This window comes from Gopherus evgoodei, chromosome 3 (assembly GCF_007399415.2).
Source record: "Gopherus evgoodei ecotype Sinaloan lineage chromosome 3, rGopEvg1_v1.p, whole genome shotgun sequence".
Taxonomy (NCBI): domain Eukaryota; kingdom Metazoa; phylum Chordata; order Testudines; family Testudinidae; genus Gopherus; species Gopherus evgoodei.
The window spans coordinates 152,933,488-152,957,186 of NC_044324.1; the positions used below are offsets into that span (position 1 = coordinate 152,933,488).

Sequence of the window (23,699 nt, forward strand, 5' to 3'; positions counted from 1 at the left end):
ACTGATTAGCTACAGATCCTTAAGTATATGATGGCAGCACCAGGCCTGCTTGAAGATACATTGATATATCTTCTCTCCCAACCAGCCTCCATTGTTGGGTCACCTATGGTATCCTTCCATGGTTGAAGCCCTGGGGTGAGGTAGCTGCTTGCCTTACCTGAGGGATAGTCCTTTCTTTAACCCCCAGTACAGATACCCTGCCATCATAGGGGTGAGTCTGGCCCATTACATTGGGGAATACTTTGGGACAGTTGCTCAAGACAGGAGATTGCTTAAAAAGGTAGTGTCTTATACAGGTTTTTAGTATATTATGCTTTTCTCTATTCATCAAGTGCTAAGTGAAGACACTGAATTTGTTGAAAACCTCTTTCCTTTTTTAGCAGAGAAATGGTAATGGTCAATCTGGACATACTGTACCCACAATGTGCCTCACGGTTTCCATTGCTGCCCTTGAGCACAAAGGGAAAGAGTCAGGCATTAACACAGTTTTTCATAGAACCACATCTGTTATTTTCGTGGATGGCTTATGTCCGTCTCAGAAGGCTCAGGAGTTTTTTTTTTCCCCTCCTGGTTTGGATGAGAAGTAGTGTGTAGGCCTGATACTGGTACCATTACTTCAGTGGGAGCTGCAGGATTGGTCCTAATTATTAGTTGTTCCAAGCATTTAATATGACAACCAGGTACAAGGTTTGAACAGTCCTGTTTTGAGTAATGCAATCTTTAAATAATTTCCACTGCAAAGTTTTCTGTGTCCTCCCAGGGCTCTTACATTGCCAGAATCAAGGTGAATTCTGGCTGGATAAGAATAAAGTTTGCATTTACCAATAGTGGGGGATGTGCTCATGGAAGCAAGGGACCAAAAGCAGCATTGGGCCTAAATGTGCAGTCTTTATTCAGACAGGTCTTGTTGACTTTAATTGGATTTTTTTTTTCCTGAGTAAGGACATCAGGTTTCTGTCAATAATATGAAATGGCTATGCAAATATACACATACAACTCTGCCAATATGCTTCAGTTCTGACCTGCCACACTCCTGCTGTTCTGTCTCTGGGCCTTCATTGAACATGGTGTTCCAGCTGTATGGTAGTTTTTTTTATATCCGCAAACAGAGCCAAGATTAGCCTGTCCTCCAAAGCCATTTACATTTGGAACCCAAGTAAGGAACTAAGTCTGTGGGAGTAGAAGTGCATTGTATTAACCCACTCTGCTATCCAACCTAACTCTCTTACGTACAGCCCCATTTTCTCTGAGTGTAACTCCACTCCTTCCACTGTAAAAAATGGAATAACACCCAGGATAATTTGGATTCTAATCTTCATTTTATGATACTGTGATAGTCTGGACCTTTTCAGAGTCTCTTTCCCTTCCAAAATCCTGTCCCCCTTGGGAACCTTACTCCAGTCTTTCAGTATTCACAGATATGGTGGGACCTGGGGAATGTTCACTCTGAGTTTTCCTTTTAGGGAATCTATAGGGTTCTATCTTAGTTATGCTGGTAAGGTATGGCTAAACCTTCACCCAGGATTTAGCCATATCTTTTATCCCTGTTTTCAGTGGTGGGCTTATACCTAATCTGGTGAGTCCTTGTGGGAGGTGGAGGTTTACATGCTGTCTTCCTCCCAGCGACCCTGTTGCAAGAATCCACTAACTCTGAGGCACAGCCACTTTCCTCCTGGTTTCCACCCATTCCAGTAACAAGTTCTCCCTTTTAAGCTTGCTTCCTCCAAGTGGAGCCGGCTCTGCAGTTATGCTTGTTCAGTACCAGTTGAGCCCAGAGGAGCTTGTTAGCCTTCTCCTGATTGGGATGAGGGTGTGCCCCATCCAAGGTACACAAGAGAGTATTTCTTTCTAAATGAATTTTTTGTCATCTAGAAGTAACTGATATATTTAGGAAAGAACCTACACAAAGAGTCATAAATGAGGGCTTTTTAAATGATTTGATTGTGCTTCTTCAAAGAAAGTCATTGTCACAAATTGATTTAATTCATATAATCAAAACAAGTGAAAACAGTTAATTCTGAAATAGTTCCATGCCAAAAAATGTCTAGCCTTCATTTCCATTTCTATCCTCTTCTTTTCCCTATGAGTCACCTTATAATTATCACCTAAAGCTCATATACGTTCATCAAATTGTTCCCATCAATTTTCCTCTGTAGCATAATTTGCATTTTAATATGTCAGGGATAGGTGTGAGGCATAATAAATGGATAATTGCAGATGGAGAATGTAGTTTGCCTATCAGACTGTGGAGACCTCAGATCTAGCGATGGAAATTTTCAACCTATTGGATCACTGAGACATTAATTATTATTTACATACTTATTGTTTGGCAGTGCCCTACTTCAAAGATAGACATTTCCTATATGGCTGTTCAAGAAGCTCTGCTAATTTCCCCCACATTTCTTTTCAAATATTTGCATTTATATGGAAGTTAAAGTGTAGATCAATGTGAATGATGTGGAGTTAGGTTTAGGAAATTCAAGACTTTACTTTGTTGGTTGGGATTGTATCTGCTTTGTTCTGGAATGATAGGAGGCTATCAAAAAATGACTAGTATAGCAAAGTTCTGATTAATTGTGGGTGAGGACTGAAATGTCTGGTTATTTGATATTTAGTTGTGATACAAGCCAGGTTTTAGCCATCAGCAAAATATTCAGAGGTATTAAGGTTACTTACCAGCTCAGATACAAAGGTGGTATGTATAGAATAAGAATATAGATTGACTGATGTTTTAGACTTAAAAAGTAAGTTGGGGTCAGGTGCTTAACACCTTTCCACACCCAAGACCATCCATAAAACTTACTGTAACTGACTGGAATTTGGAACAAGCATTGTCTTCTCGTTAACATTCCACCCCAGAGGAGGAGGAAGATATAATGCAGGGCCTGTTTCAGCACTGATTATCTCTGGTTTTTGAATGGGTGTACTTCCATTTATTTCAATAGGATCTCATCAGTGTCAAACTGGAGCAAAGCAGTGAAGGATAAGACCCATAATCAGGAAGCTATGAAAAGGAAAAATAGATGTCTTGATTGTTCTGTGGTCCTCCTCTGTTGGATTCATTTCCAACAAATTCTAATTAAAGAAAGAGATATGAGGCCTGTACTGCAAATAAATTAGCAATGGAACACATACATACATCCATATCTAGCCCACAGCTGCTTCAGCTTCCATGTAATAGTGACAGTAGTTGGCTAGTAACTAGATGTTTGTGTGGGATCCCCACAGTTTTACAAAAATAGATTGAGTTGTCCTTTGGGCATGAATGATCCCCTTCCATAGCATGCAACAGCTGGAGCCACTACACTTGCCTCTCCTTTGCCCCCATCTCTGAGTCATTGTCATATTCTGTACTCTTGTTCACATCTGGGAGGCAGATTGGTTTGGTTGGATTTAGATATACGTATGGAGTGTAGTTATGCTTGCTGTTTGCACATGACATCTCTAAATTCTTTTGTACTTTTATCTCAGCAATATATATTGTATGTTAGTCTTTTTCAATCAGAGATCTGAGCAGAGGAGCAGAAAGGTGCTCTCTGTATGACTGACAAACAATACCAGGATTTCACTTAGCATTAGAATATTGTGGTAAATGTTAGAGCTGGTTGGAAAAATATTTCCTCCTCCCAATGGAACACTTCAGCTTTTTGTTCAAAAATTAAAAATCAAATGTTTTGGGGTTTTGGCCAAAACCTGTAAACTTTCAGGTTCCAGATTTTCAATGCAAACTTGAAATTTTCTGCAGAGCAAACACTTTGTGAGAAATTTCATTTTGTCAAAAATCCAATTTTCCATTGAAAAATTGTTTCAGGGAAAAATTTCAACCAGCCCTAGCAAATGTACTGCCTGCATGCAGCACGTGGTTTTTCATGGCCTGATGTAGTTTCTGTTGTTTTTCTGCAAGTAGCCTTAAGAAATTCTGCCAATGAAAGGTGACCTTTGTGTCAAGAGCAGAGACCAACTGTTATTTGCTCGTATATTGTATTGTGATAACAGGATTGGGTTTTTTTAAGCTGAAAATAAAATAGTAATGCCCTGACTGTAAAATTCAGCCCTGGACAGATGGCTCTCATACGGATTAAGTAGGACTTAAGTGATGCATTACTCTAATGTGGGTGCTCTGCATAGGGGTGAATTTTAGCACATTGGGAGAAGCTGAATACACTTTGTAATACATAAGCCTAAAAACATTCTGACTGAAAACACTAATAGGCAGATTAATAGATTAATAGGAGTGGCGATTGCTCCTGATTCTGTCCATTTTCCATTGTCTGTGCCATGATTAGAGAGAAATTTATTAATTGCTTTTAATTTCTTTGGTGCCTGTCCCAGTCTCTAAGTACTTCACATTATTTAAAAACACTATTATTTGGTTACAAAAATCCAAAATTTGCCATACAATTCATGCCATTCATGGAATATCCCATAACAGCAGAGACTGGCCTTCCAAACAAATACAACCCTCAAACCAGAAACCCATATTAAGATTTCCCCAGACTCTAAGGCACCTCCCTTCCAACTCCCATGAAAAGATATAGGCTGGATTTTCATAAATCCCTAAGAGTTAGGCATCTGACTCCTACTGAAAGTCAGTGGGAGGTTGGCACCCAACTCCCTCAAGCCTCTCTGATCGTCCCAGTCATTTCACAGACATAGAGAACAATATAACTGGTGTATATTGCACAACATGGGTGTTACAATACTTGCTTGTATTTACATAAGCTATAGTTTTACAGATCATAGATTATTTGAATAATCCTTATGTCATAATTCCCCACTCTGAACCTTAGCGTCCAAAAGATGGGGTACCAGCATGAATTCCTCTAAGCTCAATTACCAGCTTAGTAATTGTAGCGCTGCCACCAACCAGGAATTCCAGTGCCTGGTACACTCTGGTCCCCCCAAAACCTTGCCCGGGGAACCCCAAGACCCAGACCCTCTGGATCTTAACACAAGGAAAGTAAACCCCTTCCCTCACAGTTGCCTCTCCCAGGCTTCCCCTCCCTGGGTTACCCTGGAAGATCACTGTGATTCAAACTCCTTGAATCTTGAAACAGAGAGGAAAATCCACCTTCCCTCGTCCTTCTCTCTTCCCCTCCCGTGCTCTCCCTGAGAGAGAAAGTAATCCTAACACAGAGAAAAAATTAACCTTTCTCTCCCCCTTCCCTCCTTTCTCCCCACCAATTCCCTGGTGGATCCAGACCCCATCCCCTGGGGTATCACCAGAATAAAAAAAAACAACAATCAGGTTCTTAAACAAGAAAAGCTTTTAATTAAAGAAAGAAAAACAGTAAAAATTATCTTTGTAAATTTAAAATGGAATTGGTACAGGGTCTTTGAGCTATAGACACTGGGAATACCCTCCCAGCCTAAGTATAAAAGTACAAATTAAAATCCTGTCAGCAAAATACAAATTTGAACTCCTCCCAGCCAAATACTAATTTGAACTCCTCCCAGCCAAATACACATTTGCAAATAAAGAAAACAAACATAAGCCTAACTCGCCTTATCACCTAGTACTTACTATTTTGAATCTATAAGAACCTGTATCAGAGAGATTGGAGAGAAACCTAATTGCACGTCTGGTCACTCTCAGAACCCAGAGAGAACAACAACCAAACACTAACAGCACACACAAAAACTTCCCTCCCTCAAGATTTGAAAGTATCCTGTCCCCTGATTTGTCCTCTGGTCAGGTGACAGCCAGGCTCACTGAACTTGTTAACCCTTTACAGGCAAAAGAGACATAAAGTTCTCCTGTTCTATTAACCCTTAACTATCTGTTTATGACACCTTGTCAGAAAGTGTTTCCAACAGTTGTTTCACGACCTCTTTTAACTCTCTAACTCTTCTTTAGCACTTCATTGGAAAGCAAAGGCAGAAAGCTGGATTGAAAGGAAGAAAACAATCTGTCTTGATTAAACCCACAAAACATTGGCAAAAAAAATCTTAGAGTAGAAATGTTTGTATTTTGACTAGCAGATTTGTGGATGTGAGGAATTTGTTGGCAACATCCCTGTATGCATTGAGTGGGTGTTTATGAAAATCCGGTGTTAAGGTTAGCAGAAAACCAGATGCAACTTCTGAAATATGTACAGTAGCTCCCTTCATTGACACCCATTTTGAAGTTTTTTGAAGTGAAGCAGGGGAAGGGTTTCTCTTTCCTATGGAAACCTTCATCTGTGGGAGTACAGAGAGAAGAACATTAACTGTTACTTGACAAATGTGAGATCTAAACCCATTACCACTTGAACACAATTTATGAGGGGAACAGTGAAAACTGTTTCTTTTCAAAGTTGCCATGGTTACTGAAATGGAAAAAAGAGGAAATACCCCATGAGGCATTTAAAGGACACGTGTGTTCATCACTCTTGTCAACATGATTGTTCTATAAATTAAATAGTTAGTTCCACTTGGAATGAAATCCAGGTGGCCTTTTGCCCTCCAGTTAGTTGCTCATAACTGAAATTTTCTCCAGCAAGCAAGTTGGATGGATCTGGCTGAGGCTTTCGTACATTTTGGCCAGATTCCTTTTGCGTGCGTGCTACCAGAAGGATTTTAAATATTTTCTTCACTTCAAGCTGCTTTAAAAGACAAAAGATGAAATTAAGAGGAGTTGGAAGAATTGTTATAAACTGTTACTCTCCAGCCTTCCCAATCATATTTTCCAGATACAGTTAATTTGCACTAAATTAAAGCCAGTGCCTGATGGTGCCAGTGCCACCCTCCCCGTGCTGGAGCGCTGGACCAGAATGTGTCTGGCTCATGCTGGGTATGCAAGGGAGGGAGTGTGTATGTGTAAGAAACCTCCACTCATTTGTGCACCTACCACTGAAGGGATTGCCATTGTTATAGTTCCTGCTGTCTCCTAAGTGGAGAAACTACTCTCTGCTGGAATCCTTGCAGTGCAAGGCATCCCAAAAAGAGGTGAGGAAGAGGTTATTTTTCCTAACCTATGCCAATCAGCCAGCATTGCTGTGTGACTGGGCCAGTGTTGTTAAACCCCTGGAAATGGCATAGTCGTTACTGTATGACTGCAAGCTCTGGGAAGAAAATCTGCTTCAGTGGAATTCCTGTGCTCAACTAGAATCAGAATTTAACAGTGAGATTTTACTTTCAAATCTGCAAGGCAGATCTCAGTTCCCGCTGCTGATCTGAGAGCAGAATTTTGCCCTAGGTGGAAAAGATCATTTTACAAACTGCTGTGGCAGAAATTTCATTTTCTCTTTAATCTAAACAGCACAGAGGCTGATTAGAGCAACATAAAGAGATCTTTGACCGTTTGCCTCCTGTCACAATCACATTTTAGATTAATCTCAGCAAAATCAAATGATGTCTGACTCTATAAAAAAAAAAGTGTGGGCAGTAGATCTCTTGGGTACAACTTTGATGTTATTCACACCAGTTTTGCTGCAGAGTAACTATATAGATGAGTCACTCCTGATTTACACTTCTGCGAACCCCCTGAGTGGCATTTCTTCATATCTGTGTCTATCTTGTATTCTTTAGTAGCTCAGTGGAAAGCCTACCTGTGCTGAACATCGCTATCTCATTTGAATGGTAACTCTTCTAAAGAAAAATATGGACGATGGGTTGCTGTTTTGTAAATTGTGAATTTTCCTTTGGTACCTCAAAATCTACAGGAAATTATGTTTCTTTTCCCATTTAAATGGTTTAATGCACTGAGATACCATGGTAACCTTATAGAAACATAGATGGACTGAAGGAGTTTCTAGGCAAAGCTCTACAGTAAAAGAGAGAATGGGGTTAGCTTTAGAAATAAAACTGTTTACCTTATTCTACCAAAGGTCCCCATTCAGTGGTAGAAGAAAGCAGTTTCTTCTGTGATTCTTTAACATCGTTCTATAGCATAGTTTCCACCATGAAATTTGATTGTTTCACATGGATTGACTTCATGTTTGTAGCTGAATTTCACTTTAAGCTTTGGAGTACAATTTAAAAAAAGGTTTACACAAAACCCTGTGAACTGATACAATTGAGTTTTTGCACACTTCTAATTGGCTTATCCACACAGTGTCCTAGACCTTGTGCTGGACATACGTTTTTACGCTCATTAGTGTGGGGTACTTCGTTGTGGTGGTGTATTTGTGTGAGGTCACTAAAGGGCAAAGTAACTATAATTGCTTTGTAGACCACTAGCCAGCCACCTGCTGTGATCCATGAAATTCAGTCAACGCAGCTCAGCTGCTATGGTTGTTGAAGTCTAGTGAATCTAATGAAAGAAGCTCCAGAAATCCTTAACATCTAGTCAATATATTAAGTGGTCTTTTCTGTAGGATTTAGATTCATAGATTCTAGGGTCAGAAGGGACCAATGTGATCATCTAGTCCGACCCCCTGCACAAAGCAGGCCACAGAACCCTACCCATCCACTTCTATAACAAACCCCTAACCTATGCCTGAGTTACTGAAGTCTTCAAATTGTAGTTTGAAGACCTCAAGCTGCAGAGAATCCACCAGCAAGTGACCCATGCCCCACGCTGCAGGGGAAGGCGAAAAACCTCCAGGGCCTCTGCCAATCTGCCCCGGAGGAAAATTCCTTCCCGATCCCAAATATGGCGATCAGCTAACCCCTGAGCACCTGGGTTGAAGAACAGAAGGCATATTATATTGCTTAAATTGTGACAAAAGTACAGTGGCCATATTTTATAAATCTCTTACACAAATATAAATTACAATTCTTTTAAATTATAAAAATTAACAGTTTGATTTCTTTGGACCTTTTATTTTTACTACTTTTGATACTTAGATCAAAATTGTACACTCTTCATAATATTATTCTGTGGCATTATAGTAGACCTAGTTAATCACTTCCACTTCACTTCTGGAGCTTTCCAAAGTGCAGTTTAAAATTCCTTCCCCCCTTTTTGCTCATGTTTAAATCCCTGTAGGGAAGGTTAATAGAAATCAGGAAAGTCAAGATCAAAGAATCTGACAATTACAATGATGATTCTAGTACAATGCTAAGTAAGAAATTTAGATGCTGAATACTTCCCCAAACCTAGGAACTTAGGTAGATTGGTTGGTTGGTTGTTTTTTTTAAGATCTTATTAGTATGGTGGGCAATAATATAGTAAGTGCATAAGCCCACAGTATTTAATATGTATATTTTTATCTTAAACTCCAAAAGCCCATCTCCTTCTCCCAGGCCTTTCCCTGGCTGTTTGACTCCTCTCTGCATGTGTCCATGCACAATGTTCAATGGAACTGACAAAATGGTAAAGCTGTTGGAGGCTTCAGTATAGCATTGCTCTAACAACACTGACTAATGATCCAACTGAGCTTATTGATTCAGCCCCGAAGGTCACTCTGCTTTTCTTTTTCTTTAAAGGCCTGGGCTTTACTGTGTGCTTCTAGCACAGCATTGATTAAATAGTCAGTCCAGCTGGGGAAGATCTTATATTTTAATATTGTGAGTGCCTTGTGAACACCATCCCTCCCATTTATTCTACTCTGCGAACCCATTTCCCCTCCCATTTGTGATTTCAACAGAGCACAGCTTGACAACTTCTGTCTTCAGGCATTCACCCATTCCGTTACAATTCCTCTGAGGCCTCCTTTCTCTCCATGCTCCGTAACTTCATCTGCTTTCTTCCTTCCCTACTCCTGGTGCCTCAGGAACAGCCACCACAACTACAGTTACTCAGTGGCTAAGAGAACAGGCTTGCTTCTATTCTGGATCTGTTATATTACTCCAAGACCATCCATCAAGAGATATAAAAGCATGTCAGGTCCCATCTCCAGCCTGGCTGCTTAGCGAACACCATGAAGTCATCCCCAATCCTTGGTCCGATTTGGTACTAATCTGTAAACCAGTGTAATCTTCCATCTAGTGAAGAGACAGCCAGATTTGCAAGTACGAAATCTTTGGAACTTGGTAAAAATGACCTTGCTGGCTCTAAGTTGAATGGCTGAGTATTTGGTGGTATGTGAACAAAGGGGGAGGGTATGTGAATGCACATTTTTTTATCTGATCTCAGGTGTAGAAGAGGTCTAAGCAGTGCCCCTGGCCATGCATGGCTGACCATTCTGGGAATTAGTCAAGATGCCACAAAAATACGAGCATATGGGCATCTAAGGCTTTCTGTGGACCTTAGGTGCCCATATTGTAATATATTCTCCAGACCTGAAGAAAAGCACCATGTAAGCTCAAAAGCTTGTGTCTCATACCAACAGAAGTTGGTCCGATAAAAGAAACATTACCTCACCTACCTTGTCTCTCCAATATCTTGGGACCAACTCATCTACAACAACACTACAGATGTATTGCATCACTGTTAGGCAGAACTCTGAATTGATTTCACTAGGGACTTCTGCTTAGAAATTGATGGTGGGATATAATGCAGGATGTGGGATAATAAAATGAAACCACATTTGGATCACTGTTTAATCAATCCTAAATGATTCATTCTGTATATTCAAATAGGTTCTTCTATATTGTTGTTAATATGGTCTCAATTAAAATACACTTTTAGACACTAAAATACAAAATGTAAGCTACAATAAGGATCCTTTCAAAGTTCACATTCCTGCTGTCTAAAAAAATATAACTTATGAAAAAGTATTTTCCTCATTTTCTATGTGGTAAAGGTGAAAACAAAGTTTGCAGTCATCAGCACGATCAGTCATGCAATTAATTCTTTATATAAAAGCAGGTTGCAAGTTAATCCATTTTTAAAAGTCTGTGACCCACAAGACTTCTCCTCTAGGGAATGGAGCATGATACACACGTAGCACAGAGCTGGCCAGTGGCATGCTGGTTGTGTATGTTGGTTGATAAGATAAAATTTTAAGCAATAGTACTGTTTCATAGTTTACATATATTATATATAGACTCTTTTACAAGTAATTACTCATGTGTATAACTAGTATATGCACCATATATTTTGTAAAAGGAAGACCACCTGCCAATGATATACTAATAGAAAACTATTATGGAATTTAATTCAAAATTGTGTCCTTTCTGTACTTTGGTTTAACCATCCCATATGTAACAGGAAATTTTATTCCCTCTGTAGGGTGGTTCAAAACACTGACATACATGATAGAAAATGCTATTAAATTCCACAGTTTTTTAGATTAATTTATATAGCGCCCTATTGCATTTCCATAAAATTCATGGCTTCATCTGTGTTAAATTCTGTAGGACCCTTCCATACATTTCTTCAATTTACAAAAATCTCTTTTTTTCATTTTATTTAGTAAAAGCTGTTGTCTGAAAGTGCTGTGTGTTGGAATATTAGCAAGAAATGGATTGTGTGTACCTCAGTGCTGTAAATTAGCCTTCATTATTGCAGATACTTCCATGATAGATAGAGAGGTAGGAAAACTTATCTGTCAGTCCTTTCCCTCCTCCCCTCTTCTCTCTCAGGAAATACGACATGTGTATTTTAAATCGTTGTACACGTAGGATTAACTATTTTTCTTTGAAGTCTTTTCTTCTTCCCATGCTTCTGTATCCTTGGAGGTTTATCCAAACACAGTCGATTAGCAATAGAAATATGCTCTTGACTAGATTGGCCCCAGCACCTTAATCCAGACTCCGGAGCTGCCTGACTCAAAAAGCCTTCACCATCCAGGAAAATAACTTAAACCGCTGGATTTTGCCTTTTAAATTGCTGTCAGCTATCAGGAGCAGTGCTAAGGTATGTGCTGGCAAGAGATCTGACAGAGGTGCTGAAGATGTGTGTGTTGTCTGGCCACACAGAAGGTGAAGGCATGCACACTGATTGATAACAGCATGTGCAGATGTGATAAACATAAGGAGGCCCATGCTGGTTTGGGGAGACTGAATAGCAACACAAATGAGGAAACGGAACTCCCCGAGAGACTCATGTTCTGCATGCAGTGGGCATCCATGAATCTTTTCAGATGAGAGGGAGCTATTTATCATGAAGACTATAATGCCGTGTAAGGCATTGCTGCAAGAGAACACCACCAAGCTATTTCCTACCTTATCAGTTTATATTAATAATGCAGCAGTTAATAAAAGAAGTACAAATTAAAAATAACTGGATGGGCTGATAAGCAGAATTCTTGAGATAGACACGACCAGAAATTGCTTTAAACGATGCACTGCAGTGTAGGAAATGTAGGAGGAAACAAGCTGTGGCCTCTTTGCTTCTATTTTTTTCTTATTGTTTAGTTTATCTCTGTGAGCATGACTGTCAGAGCTTTACGTGGCACTTAATAGTCAGATATGTTTACAATTTGGGGCCAATTTTTGGCTCCACAGAAATGAAGTATTTGCCAGGCTGAATTAGATGGCTGGTCTCTCTCTTTCCATAGAAGCCAATAATATATTGAATATGAACAACACTCTGAACATTATCCCTTCCCCACTCCACTCCACCATATACTTCTGGTTCTCCTCCAACTCCCAGCCTGCAGTAGAAAGCTATACATCTTATACTGTAAATTTCACTTGTTCAAGGCCCTAGCTAAATTTAAATACAAATAACATTCCAGCAGAGCGGCTAGTCACCACTCTCCAGAAAGAGTTTCCCACTCTGAATGTCCCTTGGTCCCTGGTGACACATGGTTGGGCCTTAGAAATGGGACCTTTCATGCGGCATCCGTCTCCTAAATTTCTGGCTACCATTCGTTTCCCCTGACTGTTACCTGCAATCATCCAGACCTCCTTATCCGTGAACTGACCTATGGAGACCTGGGAGGGAGTTAACTAATTTCCGGGCACCCACATGGGAGATTTGAACAGCAGTAAAAGAATGAATAATAACTTCCAAACAGAGCTGAGCCACTCTTTTTTCCACTGCTGCAAGATACCAAGAGCATATTTATTTTAACATGTGGACTGAGTTCTCATTGACTGGGCCCCTTATTTGCCAAGTAATTTTCAGGGCACTCTAAAATCCAGCTCTCAGTGAAATACCTAACTGAGTTACTAAGGTGTGCAGCCGTGTCACACAGTTCTGTCCTAGCAAAACCAGCAACAACAACAAAAAGGCTAGTGCATCCATTTCTCCCACCATTTTGCTGAAAAGTGACAGCATTTGCGAAATTAGCAAGATGGGTGCACCATGTCACAGCTGGTAAATCATCTGTCAGCCTGCTTTAATGTGGCTTAGCTGTCAAGGGCTTCTTTCTGGTATATTATTGTTGTTGAAGGACTTTATTGTCTGTGCAAAAGAGTCCATTGCCTCAGAAATACCCTATCATGCTATAAGGAGTAGCTCTGTATCAGTGATTCAGCAGGTTAAATGGGTGGAGAAAGCTGTTACTTAAATATTAATATCTTCAGTTAGAGTAGTGGGAGGTAGAATGCAGGGAATGACAAAGCGCACACTAGCCTGAGCAGCCAAGCTGTGTACTGGAGATTCTCTGTGGCTGAGGGCTTGGAATCTTCCCATAGCAGGCCACAGAGCAACCGCATAGCTGGTATGCCAGCCTTAAAGCCAATTCAGCCTCAGAGCTAAAGAAGCCTGTGTGCTGTGTGGTTCCCCTGATGCAGGGGATGGGGTGGGAGGACAGCTGGTGAATCCACCAGTCTCCCCTCTGCTTCTTGCCTATTCCCCAGAAGCCCAACTCTTCCCACCCCTTTGCCTCATTTGGCAGCTGGCATGCAGCTGTATCTCCTCCCCAAAACCAACTGCCACAGCTGAAGCTGCTGAACACATGCCAGCTAGAGCTGGTCAAACTCTTCATTTACAATTAATAATCATTACCATTTAAGCTCCTCTTTTTGGATGGCAAATCATTTGCCAGCTGATTCTGATTTTTTGTGCATGTGTGCATTTGTGGCTTGTAAATACTCATCGAATGTTCAGACTGAATGGTTCAAAAAGTGTCAGCTCAGGCTAGTTGCTATTCACCATTTCTGCCATGCGCCTGGTCCCCCTTTGTTTCTGCTCCATGATTGGATGACTGCAGCATTCTGAGTGGGAGAATGGATACAAATCTGTGAAACCTTGAGGTTGTCCCTGTTAGCTGTGTGAATACTCACGAAAACCGGATATGACCCCATAAATCCTATCAAATTAAACATGGTGCCTTTATTCACAAAAATATTTTCAATTTTTTTCACTTATCCACCAGTTCTAACAATTCCCATCCTGTTGTGTCTCAGTGCCCTTCATCTGCCTGGTTCACCTGCTGCTCCTCTACTTGTTTGGCTACCAGTCTGTCTACAAATGCCACATTCTAGGCCAGGTTTTGTGAATATGGTGGTTAATATAGCCTTGCTTGTTCCAAACTGAGGACTGCCTTTAGGGACAGTGCTCTGACTTCAAAGTCTCTTTTTTTTGTTTCCAGTGTGATTCAACTTCATGTCAGTGGCTGGCTTTCTTTTTCCTTACATCAGGGGTGATGAGAGGGGGCGGAAATGCAGCTGTTAAAATTAGAATCAAAAGGTATATGTTAATCTACACTTTTAAAAGGGATGTCCCCTCTCCCCCCCATAAATAGAGTGATAACTACAAACCAATGATTAATCAGACAGTCTCTGTTTTAAGGTACAGTCAGCATCCTTTGTCTCACAGGGCTAGACTGTGGCGATGAAGTCAGGGAAACAAGCAGATCTGTAAAGAGTGTACCAAAGGCAAGTAACTAATATTTCCTCAGAGCCTTCCCAGATACTGTCTGGGCAGACTACCCTGCTGAAGAGAATAAGGGGGATGCCCTCGCAATACGATTATTTCTTCGGGTTTTTGGGAAATATCGTAAGAGCTGACTCCATCTGAAATACAGTAGCTTTCATAGCAAGCATTTCTGCCTCAGTATTCCATAATCACTCGTATTGAACTAGCTCACTTCTAGGGTAATCATATTAGATATAGACGTATGGATGGATGAGACTTGGTTTTGCTGGCCCTAACTATCTGAGCCTGGACAAAGACCACTTTCCTTTTGTTTCAAGTTTTCTTTTTGTTTTTTTTTAATTCAGCCTCTCATGAGCAAACTGTTGTTGTTTGTTTTTTAAATCGTTAGCTTTATATTACTGTTCGATTGAGGAGCAACCATCCAGAACTCATTGGCTCCCTTGACAATCATCAATACACTGAATAAGTGAACAGATCCATCAGTTACTCCAAGATCAAATAACCCAACAACAACATAGATATAACCCCAGTAATCCAGTTATCCAAATCTAAATTTGTAATAGTTGTTGGAAGTCCCTCTAATCAGAAAATCAAACTGGGGATAGTTAAGTATCTGTGATGGCTCTTGAGAGTAGTCCTTCGCACCTGATAATAAGCATTGTTTTAATATGCTAGGAAATGTACTAAATAATGTGTATCTGCTGAGGTTGAATAGGATATTTGTTCATCATTCTTAAAGGCTAGATTTCAGAGCAAACATTTGAAGGGGATTAAGTAGGCATCTTGAGTTCTGCTGATATGAACAAGAATTTGTTCACCTTGCTCAGAAGAAAATGTTAGAATAAAATGTAATGTTTCATCCACAAAATCTGTTTCTACTAATGGAAATTTAAAAATGGAGGAGAAAAATTAGGTCCAGCTCTTGCATGACTTGTCAAAGGGTGACGGTGTAGGGAACCTCACCCATTTAATGCCCTTTTATAAGGAGGTGGCTGGGCACAACTTCAGTGTTTGCACTAACTGGAGAGCAAGGATTACATGAGGTTAGCAATGTAAGTCACCCCAAAATGGGCAGGAGGAGGTGGGGCTTTGATCCATCCTCTGCTCTAAATCAACTAGTGGGACAGCCTGTTGATTAGAGGAGCTCACATTCTGTCCTGTGAAAGGATGGTGCAGCAGTTGGTGTGTTCCTGGGGAGCTCAAGGAGGCAATGTGCTGAGGAGTAACAGCTTTTCTACGGGGGCCTTGGAGCACATTTTATTTGAAATAGACTGTACTCTGAGAGTGAAAGCCTGAAACAAAATGGAAAGAGACTTTCCTGGGAAACTAAGCGGAAAGCTGTAAGAAAGTTGCAGCGCTGTAAAGTGCCAGTGTAGACAAGCCCTTAGGGTAGTCGAGGGGGAAAGCTGTTGGTGGTCTCCTGGTGAATAGGTGTCTCTATCCAAGAAAACAACACTTCAACTGATTGTCTCAGCAGAGAGTCCAAGATTTAAACAGTTATGGACACTGAACAACCCCTTTGGTCCTGGAAATGGTTCTAGCCAACAGCGTTGAGATAGATGTGGGGAAGCTACCAGGGCTATTGCTTACGTTGTACCATGTCTGTTTACCTGTCTTGGCCTTCAAGACTGTCAGCATGGCATCTTTCCTAAGTATTAAATTCACTTGGTAAAAGAAACAAAGAAACCTCCTAATTCTCCTATACATTGGGTCTGCTGTCCTGCGGCACTCATGCCTTCATTCAAAATATCAGCCTTCATATTGAAAAAGTAAAACAAAACCGTCTCTGTCATGCAGAAGTGCCTTTGAGTTTACACAAACCAAGCAGCTGCCAGAGATCACAGCAAGTCCAAGAATATAGGGAAGATGAAGAAGGAAGGATGAGGAGGATTAGGCATGTGTATGTTCAGATAGCTGAGATTTTAGTTGCTAATATACAGATGAACTTTCAGACAAAGTATCCATATAAAAATATAGGCTGCTGTAGCTGCATAATAGAAAAATGTTCTAGAACAGAGGTGGGCAAACTACGGCCCCCGGGTCCATCCTGCCCAGCCCCTGAGCTCTCGGCCAGCCCTGGCCACTCTCCTGCTGTCCCCCATCCCCCGCAGCCTCAGCTCGCCGTGCTGGGAGCGCAGTGGTATGGCTGGCTCCAGCCAGGTGGCACGGCACAGAGGCAGATTTACCAGTGAACATAGGGGGCCCCAGGGCCAGACACTCAGGCAGCTCAGCACCAATGCACCCCCCCCATGGGGGGAGGCGCTGCACTGCTGGGGCAGGGGAGCAGGCGGGCGGGGCGAGTGGCGGGGGTGCAGTCGGAGGACTCAGGAGGGGGCAGCTGTGCAGCTAGCCAGAGAGAAGTGGTGCTTTAAAGGGGAAACCGCCGCTTCCCTCTGGCTGCCTGGCTGCCCTTGCTCTTCCTGAGTCCTCCGTCCATGTTCTCAGGGCCACATTCCGAAAGGGGATAGGGGGTAAGATCCTAGGGGCATGGTTAGGGACCAGGGGGCGGTCAGGGGACAGGGAGGGGGGGTTGAATAGGGGGTGGTTCCCAGGGGTGGTTAGGGACAGGGGGTCCCGGGGGGGGGGCAGTCAGGGCTGGTAAGTGGGAGGGGATGGATAGGGAGTGGGGGCCAGGCTGTTTGGGGAGGCACAGCCATTCCTAACTGGCCCTCCATACAATTTCGCAACCCCGAAAAATTTACCCACCCCTGTTCTAGAGCTTTGTTTTTTGGTGCTAAGTTGCCTAACTTATTCACACACATTTTAGAGAGAGAAGACAAATGGGGGAGGGGAGTAATGAACTATCTGTTCAATTTGAATATTAAAAAAAAAAACCAAATCTTGATCCTACCTCTGTATGGGCAATGCTTTGTTCTCAAAATCCATATTGGACCCTGCAGCGGGGTGGTCACCCCGCTCCAGCCCTGAGGGGTTAAAACAGCCCTGGGAGAGGGCTGCCTGGGAGAGCCAATAGTAAAAGCAGCCCTGGAGAGGGCTGTGGCTGGGAAAAGGAGTGAAAGCACCTGAGTAGCTGACCACAGGTGTGGCCAGCTCAATTAGGGCTCAGCTGGCCTTGATAAAAGGGATTGGGAAGGTCTAGCTGCCTGGGATGGAACAGTGCTGGGGAACAGGGCAAAGGGAGCTCCAACGTGGTAACCCCCCAGGCTGCAGGCCTTGGGGAAGGCCTACAAAAGGTACTGGGGCTGCAGAGGGGCAGTCTGGGGATAGGCAAAGGCAGCAAGTCCTACCCCCTTGCCAATGATGAGTGGCCATTACAGACTGAAGCCCAGCCCAGGAAGCAAGGACTAGATCACAAATGGCAGCAGCCACTGAGGTAAGTGGGTGAGAGGATTGGGGGTTCCCCTGGGAGGGGCGTCCCAGAGAGTGGGGGTACTGCTGGGGCAGAACCCTGAGGAAAGGGGCACCGGGGTCCGGGAGAGACACGAGGGCCCTAAGGCAGGTGAGACACTGGCCTGCAAAGGGTGCTCTGGGCTGGACAAGAGCCAATTCCCAGGATGACCAGCAGGAGATGCCATGCCAGTGAGTCTCAGACAGCTACAGACCCCTTTAAATGTTTAGTTTGAATTAATCTAAAAGAAGTTATAGGTAAAAGTAACTTTTCTAGGGGAAAGAAGGGAGGTGAGAAGTGATAAACTGTAAATTCCAAAACTTTGCTTGGCTGCAGGGCTTGAATTGATGCAAAGTGTCCAAGATTGTAAGAGAGCCATTGTCATAGACTGTACTGCAATTCTCAAACTGCTGAGTATATTGTTTTGTTTCCCTATTATTGCTCATCAGACCTTTGTATATGTAAGCACATTATCTGTAAACCATTAAGCTTTTTCCTTTGCTTGAGGGTTTTTTTTAAAAAGATATTCATGCAGATGTACATTCAAAAAGTTTTTTGATAGTAGTATAACTCAGATAAATCAGGGCTAAAAGAATGTGTCACGAGTTCCTCACAAAGAATGATTCATTGTGTTTTGGCCATGTGCTTTTTGTCTTTTTAAAAATAATTTTAACTGGTAGAGCTGATGAGATGCAGAGGGCAAGTTGAGTAAGCAAAGGAGACTGACAACAGCAGTGTCAGAAATTAATTGGCTATGCTTTGAATGTTGAGGGGGGTTTTTTGGGAGGGGGTTGTCTTTTTGGCCAATTAACCCATATTTCAAAAGACCCAACAGTGTATTTACATTGATTCTGCTGTCACCCACTGGATACTACTCTTGTAGGACATTCATCCCCATATGCCTTTGACAGACAAAGAAAAATTATTTCTAAGTGAGAAATTGGGTGCTTCTAAGAACCAGCCTTTCAGAATAGTATCTGCAGTCAAAAAGGCTAATCGTCCAAATGATAGCCATGCATGGTTGGTTTTCCTCTTTATGTTGCCTTGATTGAGACAAGATGAGCATACTGCTAGCCTTTGCAGTGAATAATTTTGTTAGAACAATATCTGCAGGGAAAGGCTTTTATACACCGAGAATGACAAGTGTGGCAAATTGCTTACAAAGGCCAGACCTAGAAGCCTCTCTTTCTAAAGCTGCCAGCCCACAATACAAGAGCACTGCAAAGCTGAATTCAGTAGCTGTGCTCCTGCTGTAAACAATAGCACTTATTTCTGCACCATCAGCTTGTTGTCTCATAAGATTTGTTCACATGTGACCATTAGGTCTCTGATACCAAGATTACATTTAAACCAAGCAGAACCCTAAATTCACAAAAAGGATTACTGCTTTTATTATTACAGACAATCACATGCATAATGTGTGTGTAGCAGTTTAACCCAAATCCCTCCTTTCCTGTTCTTTCCATTCCACCATAGAACTTCGTTATGCGTCACTACTGAAGCCTTCTCCAGTCTAGTCTTCCTGCTTTTTAGCATGCCCCTTTCCAATCTGTACAGAATGCTGCTGCCAAAATCATCATCTTATTCCTCTGAAGTCATTAACATTGTGATAGCCCCCCAAAAATCTCCAACCCAGAATGGGACTACATTGTAAAGCACCAAGCACAGACACACCCAGGCAGAAATGGTCCCAACCCTAAGGGCTTGTAATCTAATTTGCAGCAGGATTCAGCAAACGACTGTGGCATTTCGCTCCATCCTTCATGTACCTCCACTGGCTTTCTCTAGCTTCCTGGATCAAGTTAACACTTCTCATTCTCACTTGCAAACCTCTGCAGAACATTGCCCCTACACCTCCCCTCTCATGTCGTCGTCATCCTCCTCCTCCCTCAGGAGCATGGTACTTTTATATCCTCTCATTCTCATTTTCCATGCCTTCTTCCTTGCTCCCTCTTACTCTCGGAACACCCTTTCTCTCCTTGTATACCAAATTATTGTCTTCATTCACATCTAACTTCCCCCATGAATTCTACTCTAAGGAAGTGGGGGAGGGGAGAAATTTGGTGTTAGTAATGTTAACATATATTTTTGTTAACTGTAACAAAAGGAGATGTGTGGCATTCTGTACCTGGGGAGAGAGTACTGTAACCCCCATATTCCTCATATAATTGTGATCTAGCATATAGAGCATGCCTTGTAAGGTATCGAGGGAAAGGATCTGCTGGAAGTCATTTCTCTATCCATATATGTATGTCATTAATGCATATGAAGTTAGGAGAATTGTGTTGTATGGTGGTCACTAAAGCATGCTGTAAGTTGGGGAATCAGCCAGGTATTAGCTCCCCAGAGGAAACAGCAAGGAAAGTAACCAGTTCCCGGGTGGGGTATCAAACAACTCATCAATAGGCATTGTCCAGCAACTGAGCTGCACCTCACCTGTGTGAGGCCACACCAGGACAATTGCTCAACCTTGCTTGGAGAGACTCAGAAGGGTTACGAGAGCAAAGCCAAGAGGGAGGAAAGGATATGATAAAAGGAAGATTTGTTTGCCATGCTCTTCCTCTCTCTTCCACCTACGCCTACAGACACCACCACCTAGTGACTGAAGCACTGATCAAAGAGGAGAGCCTGGCTGAAGAGCAACCAGCCACCCTGTGGTGTGAAGCATCTGAGTTTGTAAGAGCACTGAAAGTGTTAAGATCAGCTTAGAATGCGTTTTGCTTTTATTTCATTTGACCGAATCTGACTTACGCTTTGACTTATAAACACTTAAAATCTATCTTTATAGTTAATAAATGTTTGTTTATCCTACAGCTGAGGTTCTTACAGCAGAGCAGGGTAAGGCTGGCTCTCAGAGTCAAGGATTGGAATGACCAAGCAGATCACCAGTCCAGATAACACCAGAGGGGAATGTCCCAGGATGATCAAATGGACTAGGCCAGATTCTCATGTGGTGTAAATCAGCATAGCTCCATTGCGGTGAGCAGATCCATGCTGATTTACCCCAACTGAGGATCAGGTCCTTGAAATCTGAAACTTTCAAATAATTCAGCATGTACTATATCTGATACAGAAAGGGGGGGAAAAAGACAAGCATTTGGATTCAGAGCTACTGTATAGAATCAGGCATACAGAGGTGCACTAATTTTATCTGAGTGCTAATATTATATAATAGCTTCATGTCAAATGCCCGGAACAGCATTTTTACAGCTTTGACTAGCTACACCTAAGATCATCTAGTGCTGCTGTTCAGTCTAGTCTCCACACCCTGGTGCAAGGTGGACAAACTACGGCCCGTGGGCTGGATCTGGCCCCTCAGGGCTTTGGATCCGGCCCCCGGGATTGCCCCCCATGGCACCATGGGCCCATGCCGCTCTCAGAAGCGGACGGCACCCTGTCCCTCTGGCCCCCGGACGGGAGGCAGAGGACTCTATGTGTTGCCCTTGCCATTGGCTGGGAATGGGGAACTGTGGCCAATGGGAGCTTCGGGGGAGGTTCCTGGAGGCCACAGCACTTCCCAGAGCAGTGCGGGGACAGGGCAGGCATGCAGGTAGCCTGCCCTGGTGTGCACAACTGCCACCTCAGAGCTGCTTTAGGTAAGCGCTGCTGGGCCAAAGCCCAAACCCCTCCTGTGCCTCGCCCCCCAGCTGCCTACCCTAAGCCCCCTGCTTGCACTTCTCACCCGTCCTGCATCTCAACTCCCTTCCTTGAGTCCCCTTGTACACCCTGCACCCCTCCTGCACCCCAACCTCCTGCCCTGAGCCCCTGCCACACCCCTGTGCACCCCAACCCCCTGCCCTGAAACCCCTGCTGCACCCTGCACTCCTCACCTCAATCCCTTGCCCTGAGCCCCTCCCACAGCCTGCACTCCCTCCCGCACCCCAATCCCCCGCTCTGGCCCTGCATACAATTTCCCCACCCAGATATGGCCCTCGGACCAAAAAGTTTGCCCACCCCTGCCTTGGAGTCATGCTTGCCTCCTCTCAGTTGCCCAGTCTTCTCTGCTGCCCAGTGATGCAATGATCTGTTGCCCTTTCTCCCACTGCCTTACTGCTTTTTTGCTTGACTCCTAGTGTATTATTAGAGTTTAATCCAAAGCTATTAATTATTTTTACCATAGCAGTGATATCTCTTTTCATAAATGAGGCTTACAAATCTCACTGCTGGCTGTTACATATCAGTGTTATCCTTTTATTTTTTTTAAAAAGCATGTATAAGTTAAATGATGGATTGCATTAATAAAAAAAGCAGTGTATTGCTGTATGTAAACTAGTCCCTTATGGTATTCTATGCCTCTCTCAGCCTTGTATCAACAAAGTGTTCAACAAGGCATTCATTTAGAGAAGGGGGGGGAAATATCACCTGGCCTGAAAGTTCAGGCTTTGACTTAGTACAACATACAAACTCTCCTTTGTCCAAACCATGTGCCAAATAGAAAAAGACCAGGAGCAACACAACTGGAAAGCCAGGACTTAAGGACATAGAACAAAAAACCCCATTTCATGAGAATGAGGCGTTAGGTGATATGAATGTACATTCACACGCACAAAGAAAATCAAAACTCAGCTAGATTGTTCAGATTTGTAAACACAGTGGCTAGATCTCTGGCAGGTGTTAAATGGTGTAGTCCCATTGCTGTCCTTGTTGAATATGATTGTGGATCTTATTAGAAGGCTTTATGACAACAACATACAGTAATCCCATAGAACTATTCAAATCTAGTCCACTGTTATCTCACCACTCAATCAAGAACAGTTTCCACACTAGGTTTAGGTACTCCTGAAATGACTTAATGCTTCTATGACATTGTGTTCATGTTTGCAAGCCACTGCAGATTATTTTTACAATTAATTCACGTGCCATGGATTTTGTTGAAGTTAACAGTTCAAGCTGTAGTCTACTTACAATGTTAGAGTAGAAGCCAGGTATTCAGAAAATGTTTGTTAAAAAAAAATTAACTAATAATTCAGCCAAAAAGTAATGCTGGATTTGCTGTCACTGAACTGACAGGATGTTATAACTGCCATAAATAAAACTGACTGCTAAAATCTTTTGGCCTCCCAGATGTACAGATGAACCAAGCAGGGATTACCTAGTTTCCTCTGATGTGGTTTGTACTAATCCAAAATCCCCTGATAACAGAAGAAATTCTTTAATTAGAACATCTTGGTTGTTCTTTGTACGCTGCAGGACTTCGCAAAAATCACTTTTTAGATTAATAGTATCCAAAGCTAAGTGAAGTGCTAGATCCTTATACCTGAATGCTGCACTTAAATGGGTAGGCAATGCGCTTACTGGAATCAGTTAAAGATAGATCACTCCTCCAAGGACAGAATTTGGTCATAAGTGGTTTAAAGAGCCTCAAAAATTAGGCTCTCCAAATACCCACTAAGAAATGGAAGGGGCTATGTTCAGAGATAAGGATACTGGGCCAGATTCTCATTCTGTAGGAAAAAGTGGGGACTAAAAGTGGCTTTAAATCACTTTTACACGTCTTCATATTTTTGGACCATCCTTTGTTCAGCTCCTGATGCAACTTACTGTAGGCTTAGTATTACCCTAATTTACATTTTTAATTACCCCCTCGGAGCCATTCTATTGGCTGAGAATAGTTAGATGTCCCTTTCATCCCCGATATGCCTTTGGCTCTGCCTTTATATCAGAGGCTGTGAAGTGGGAAAATGTAGAGCCTTTCCAACTATGCAGCATCCAAGGATCTCCCTTACGCCAGAGATATTCCCTGGGGACTGGATCCACTAGCTCTGTGGCCTT

At 42.4% G+C, this 23,699-nt stretch overlaps 1 protein-coding gene across 2 annotated transcripts in view; it reads left to right on the forward strand.

The window, feature by feature from the left end:
• Positions 1-23,699, forward strand: part of KIF26B (kinesin family member 26B) — a 458,615-nt gene that overhangs the window by 303,009 nt on the left and 131,907 nt on the right. The window lies entirely within an intron of this gene.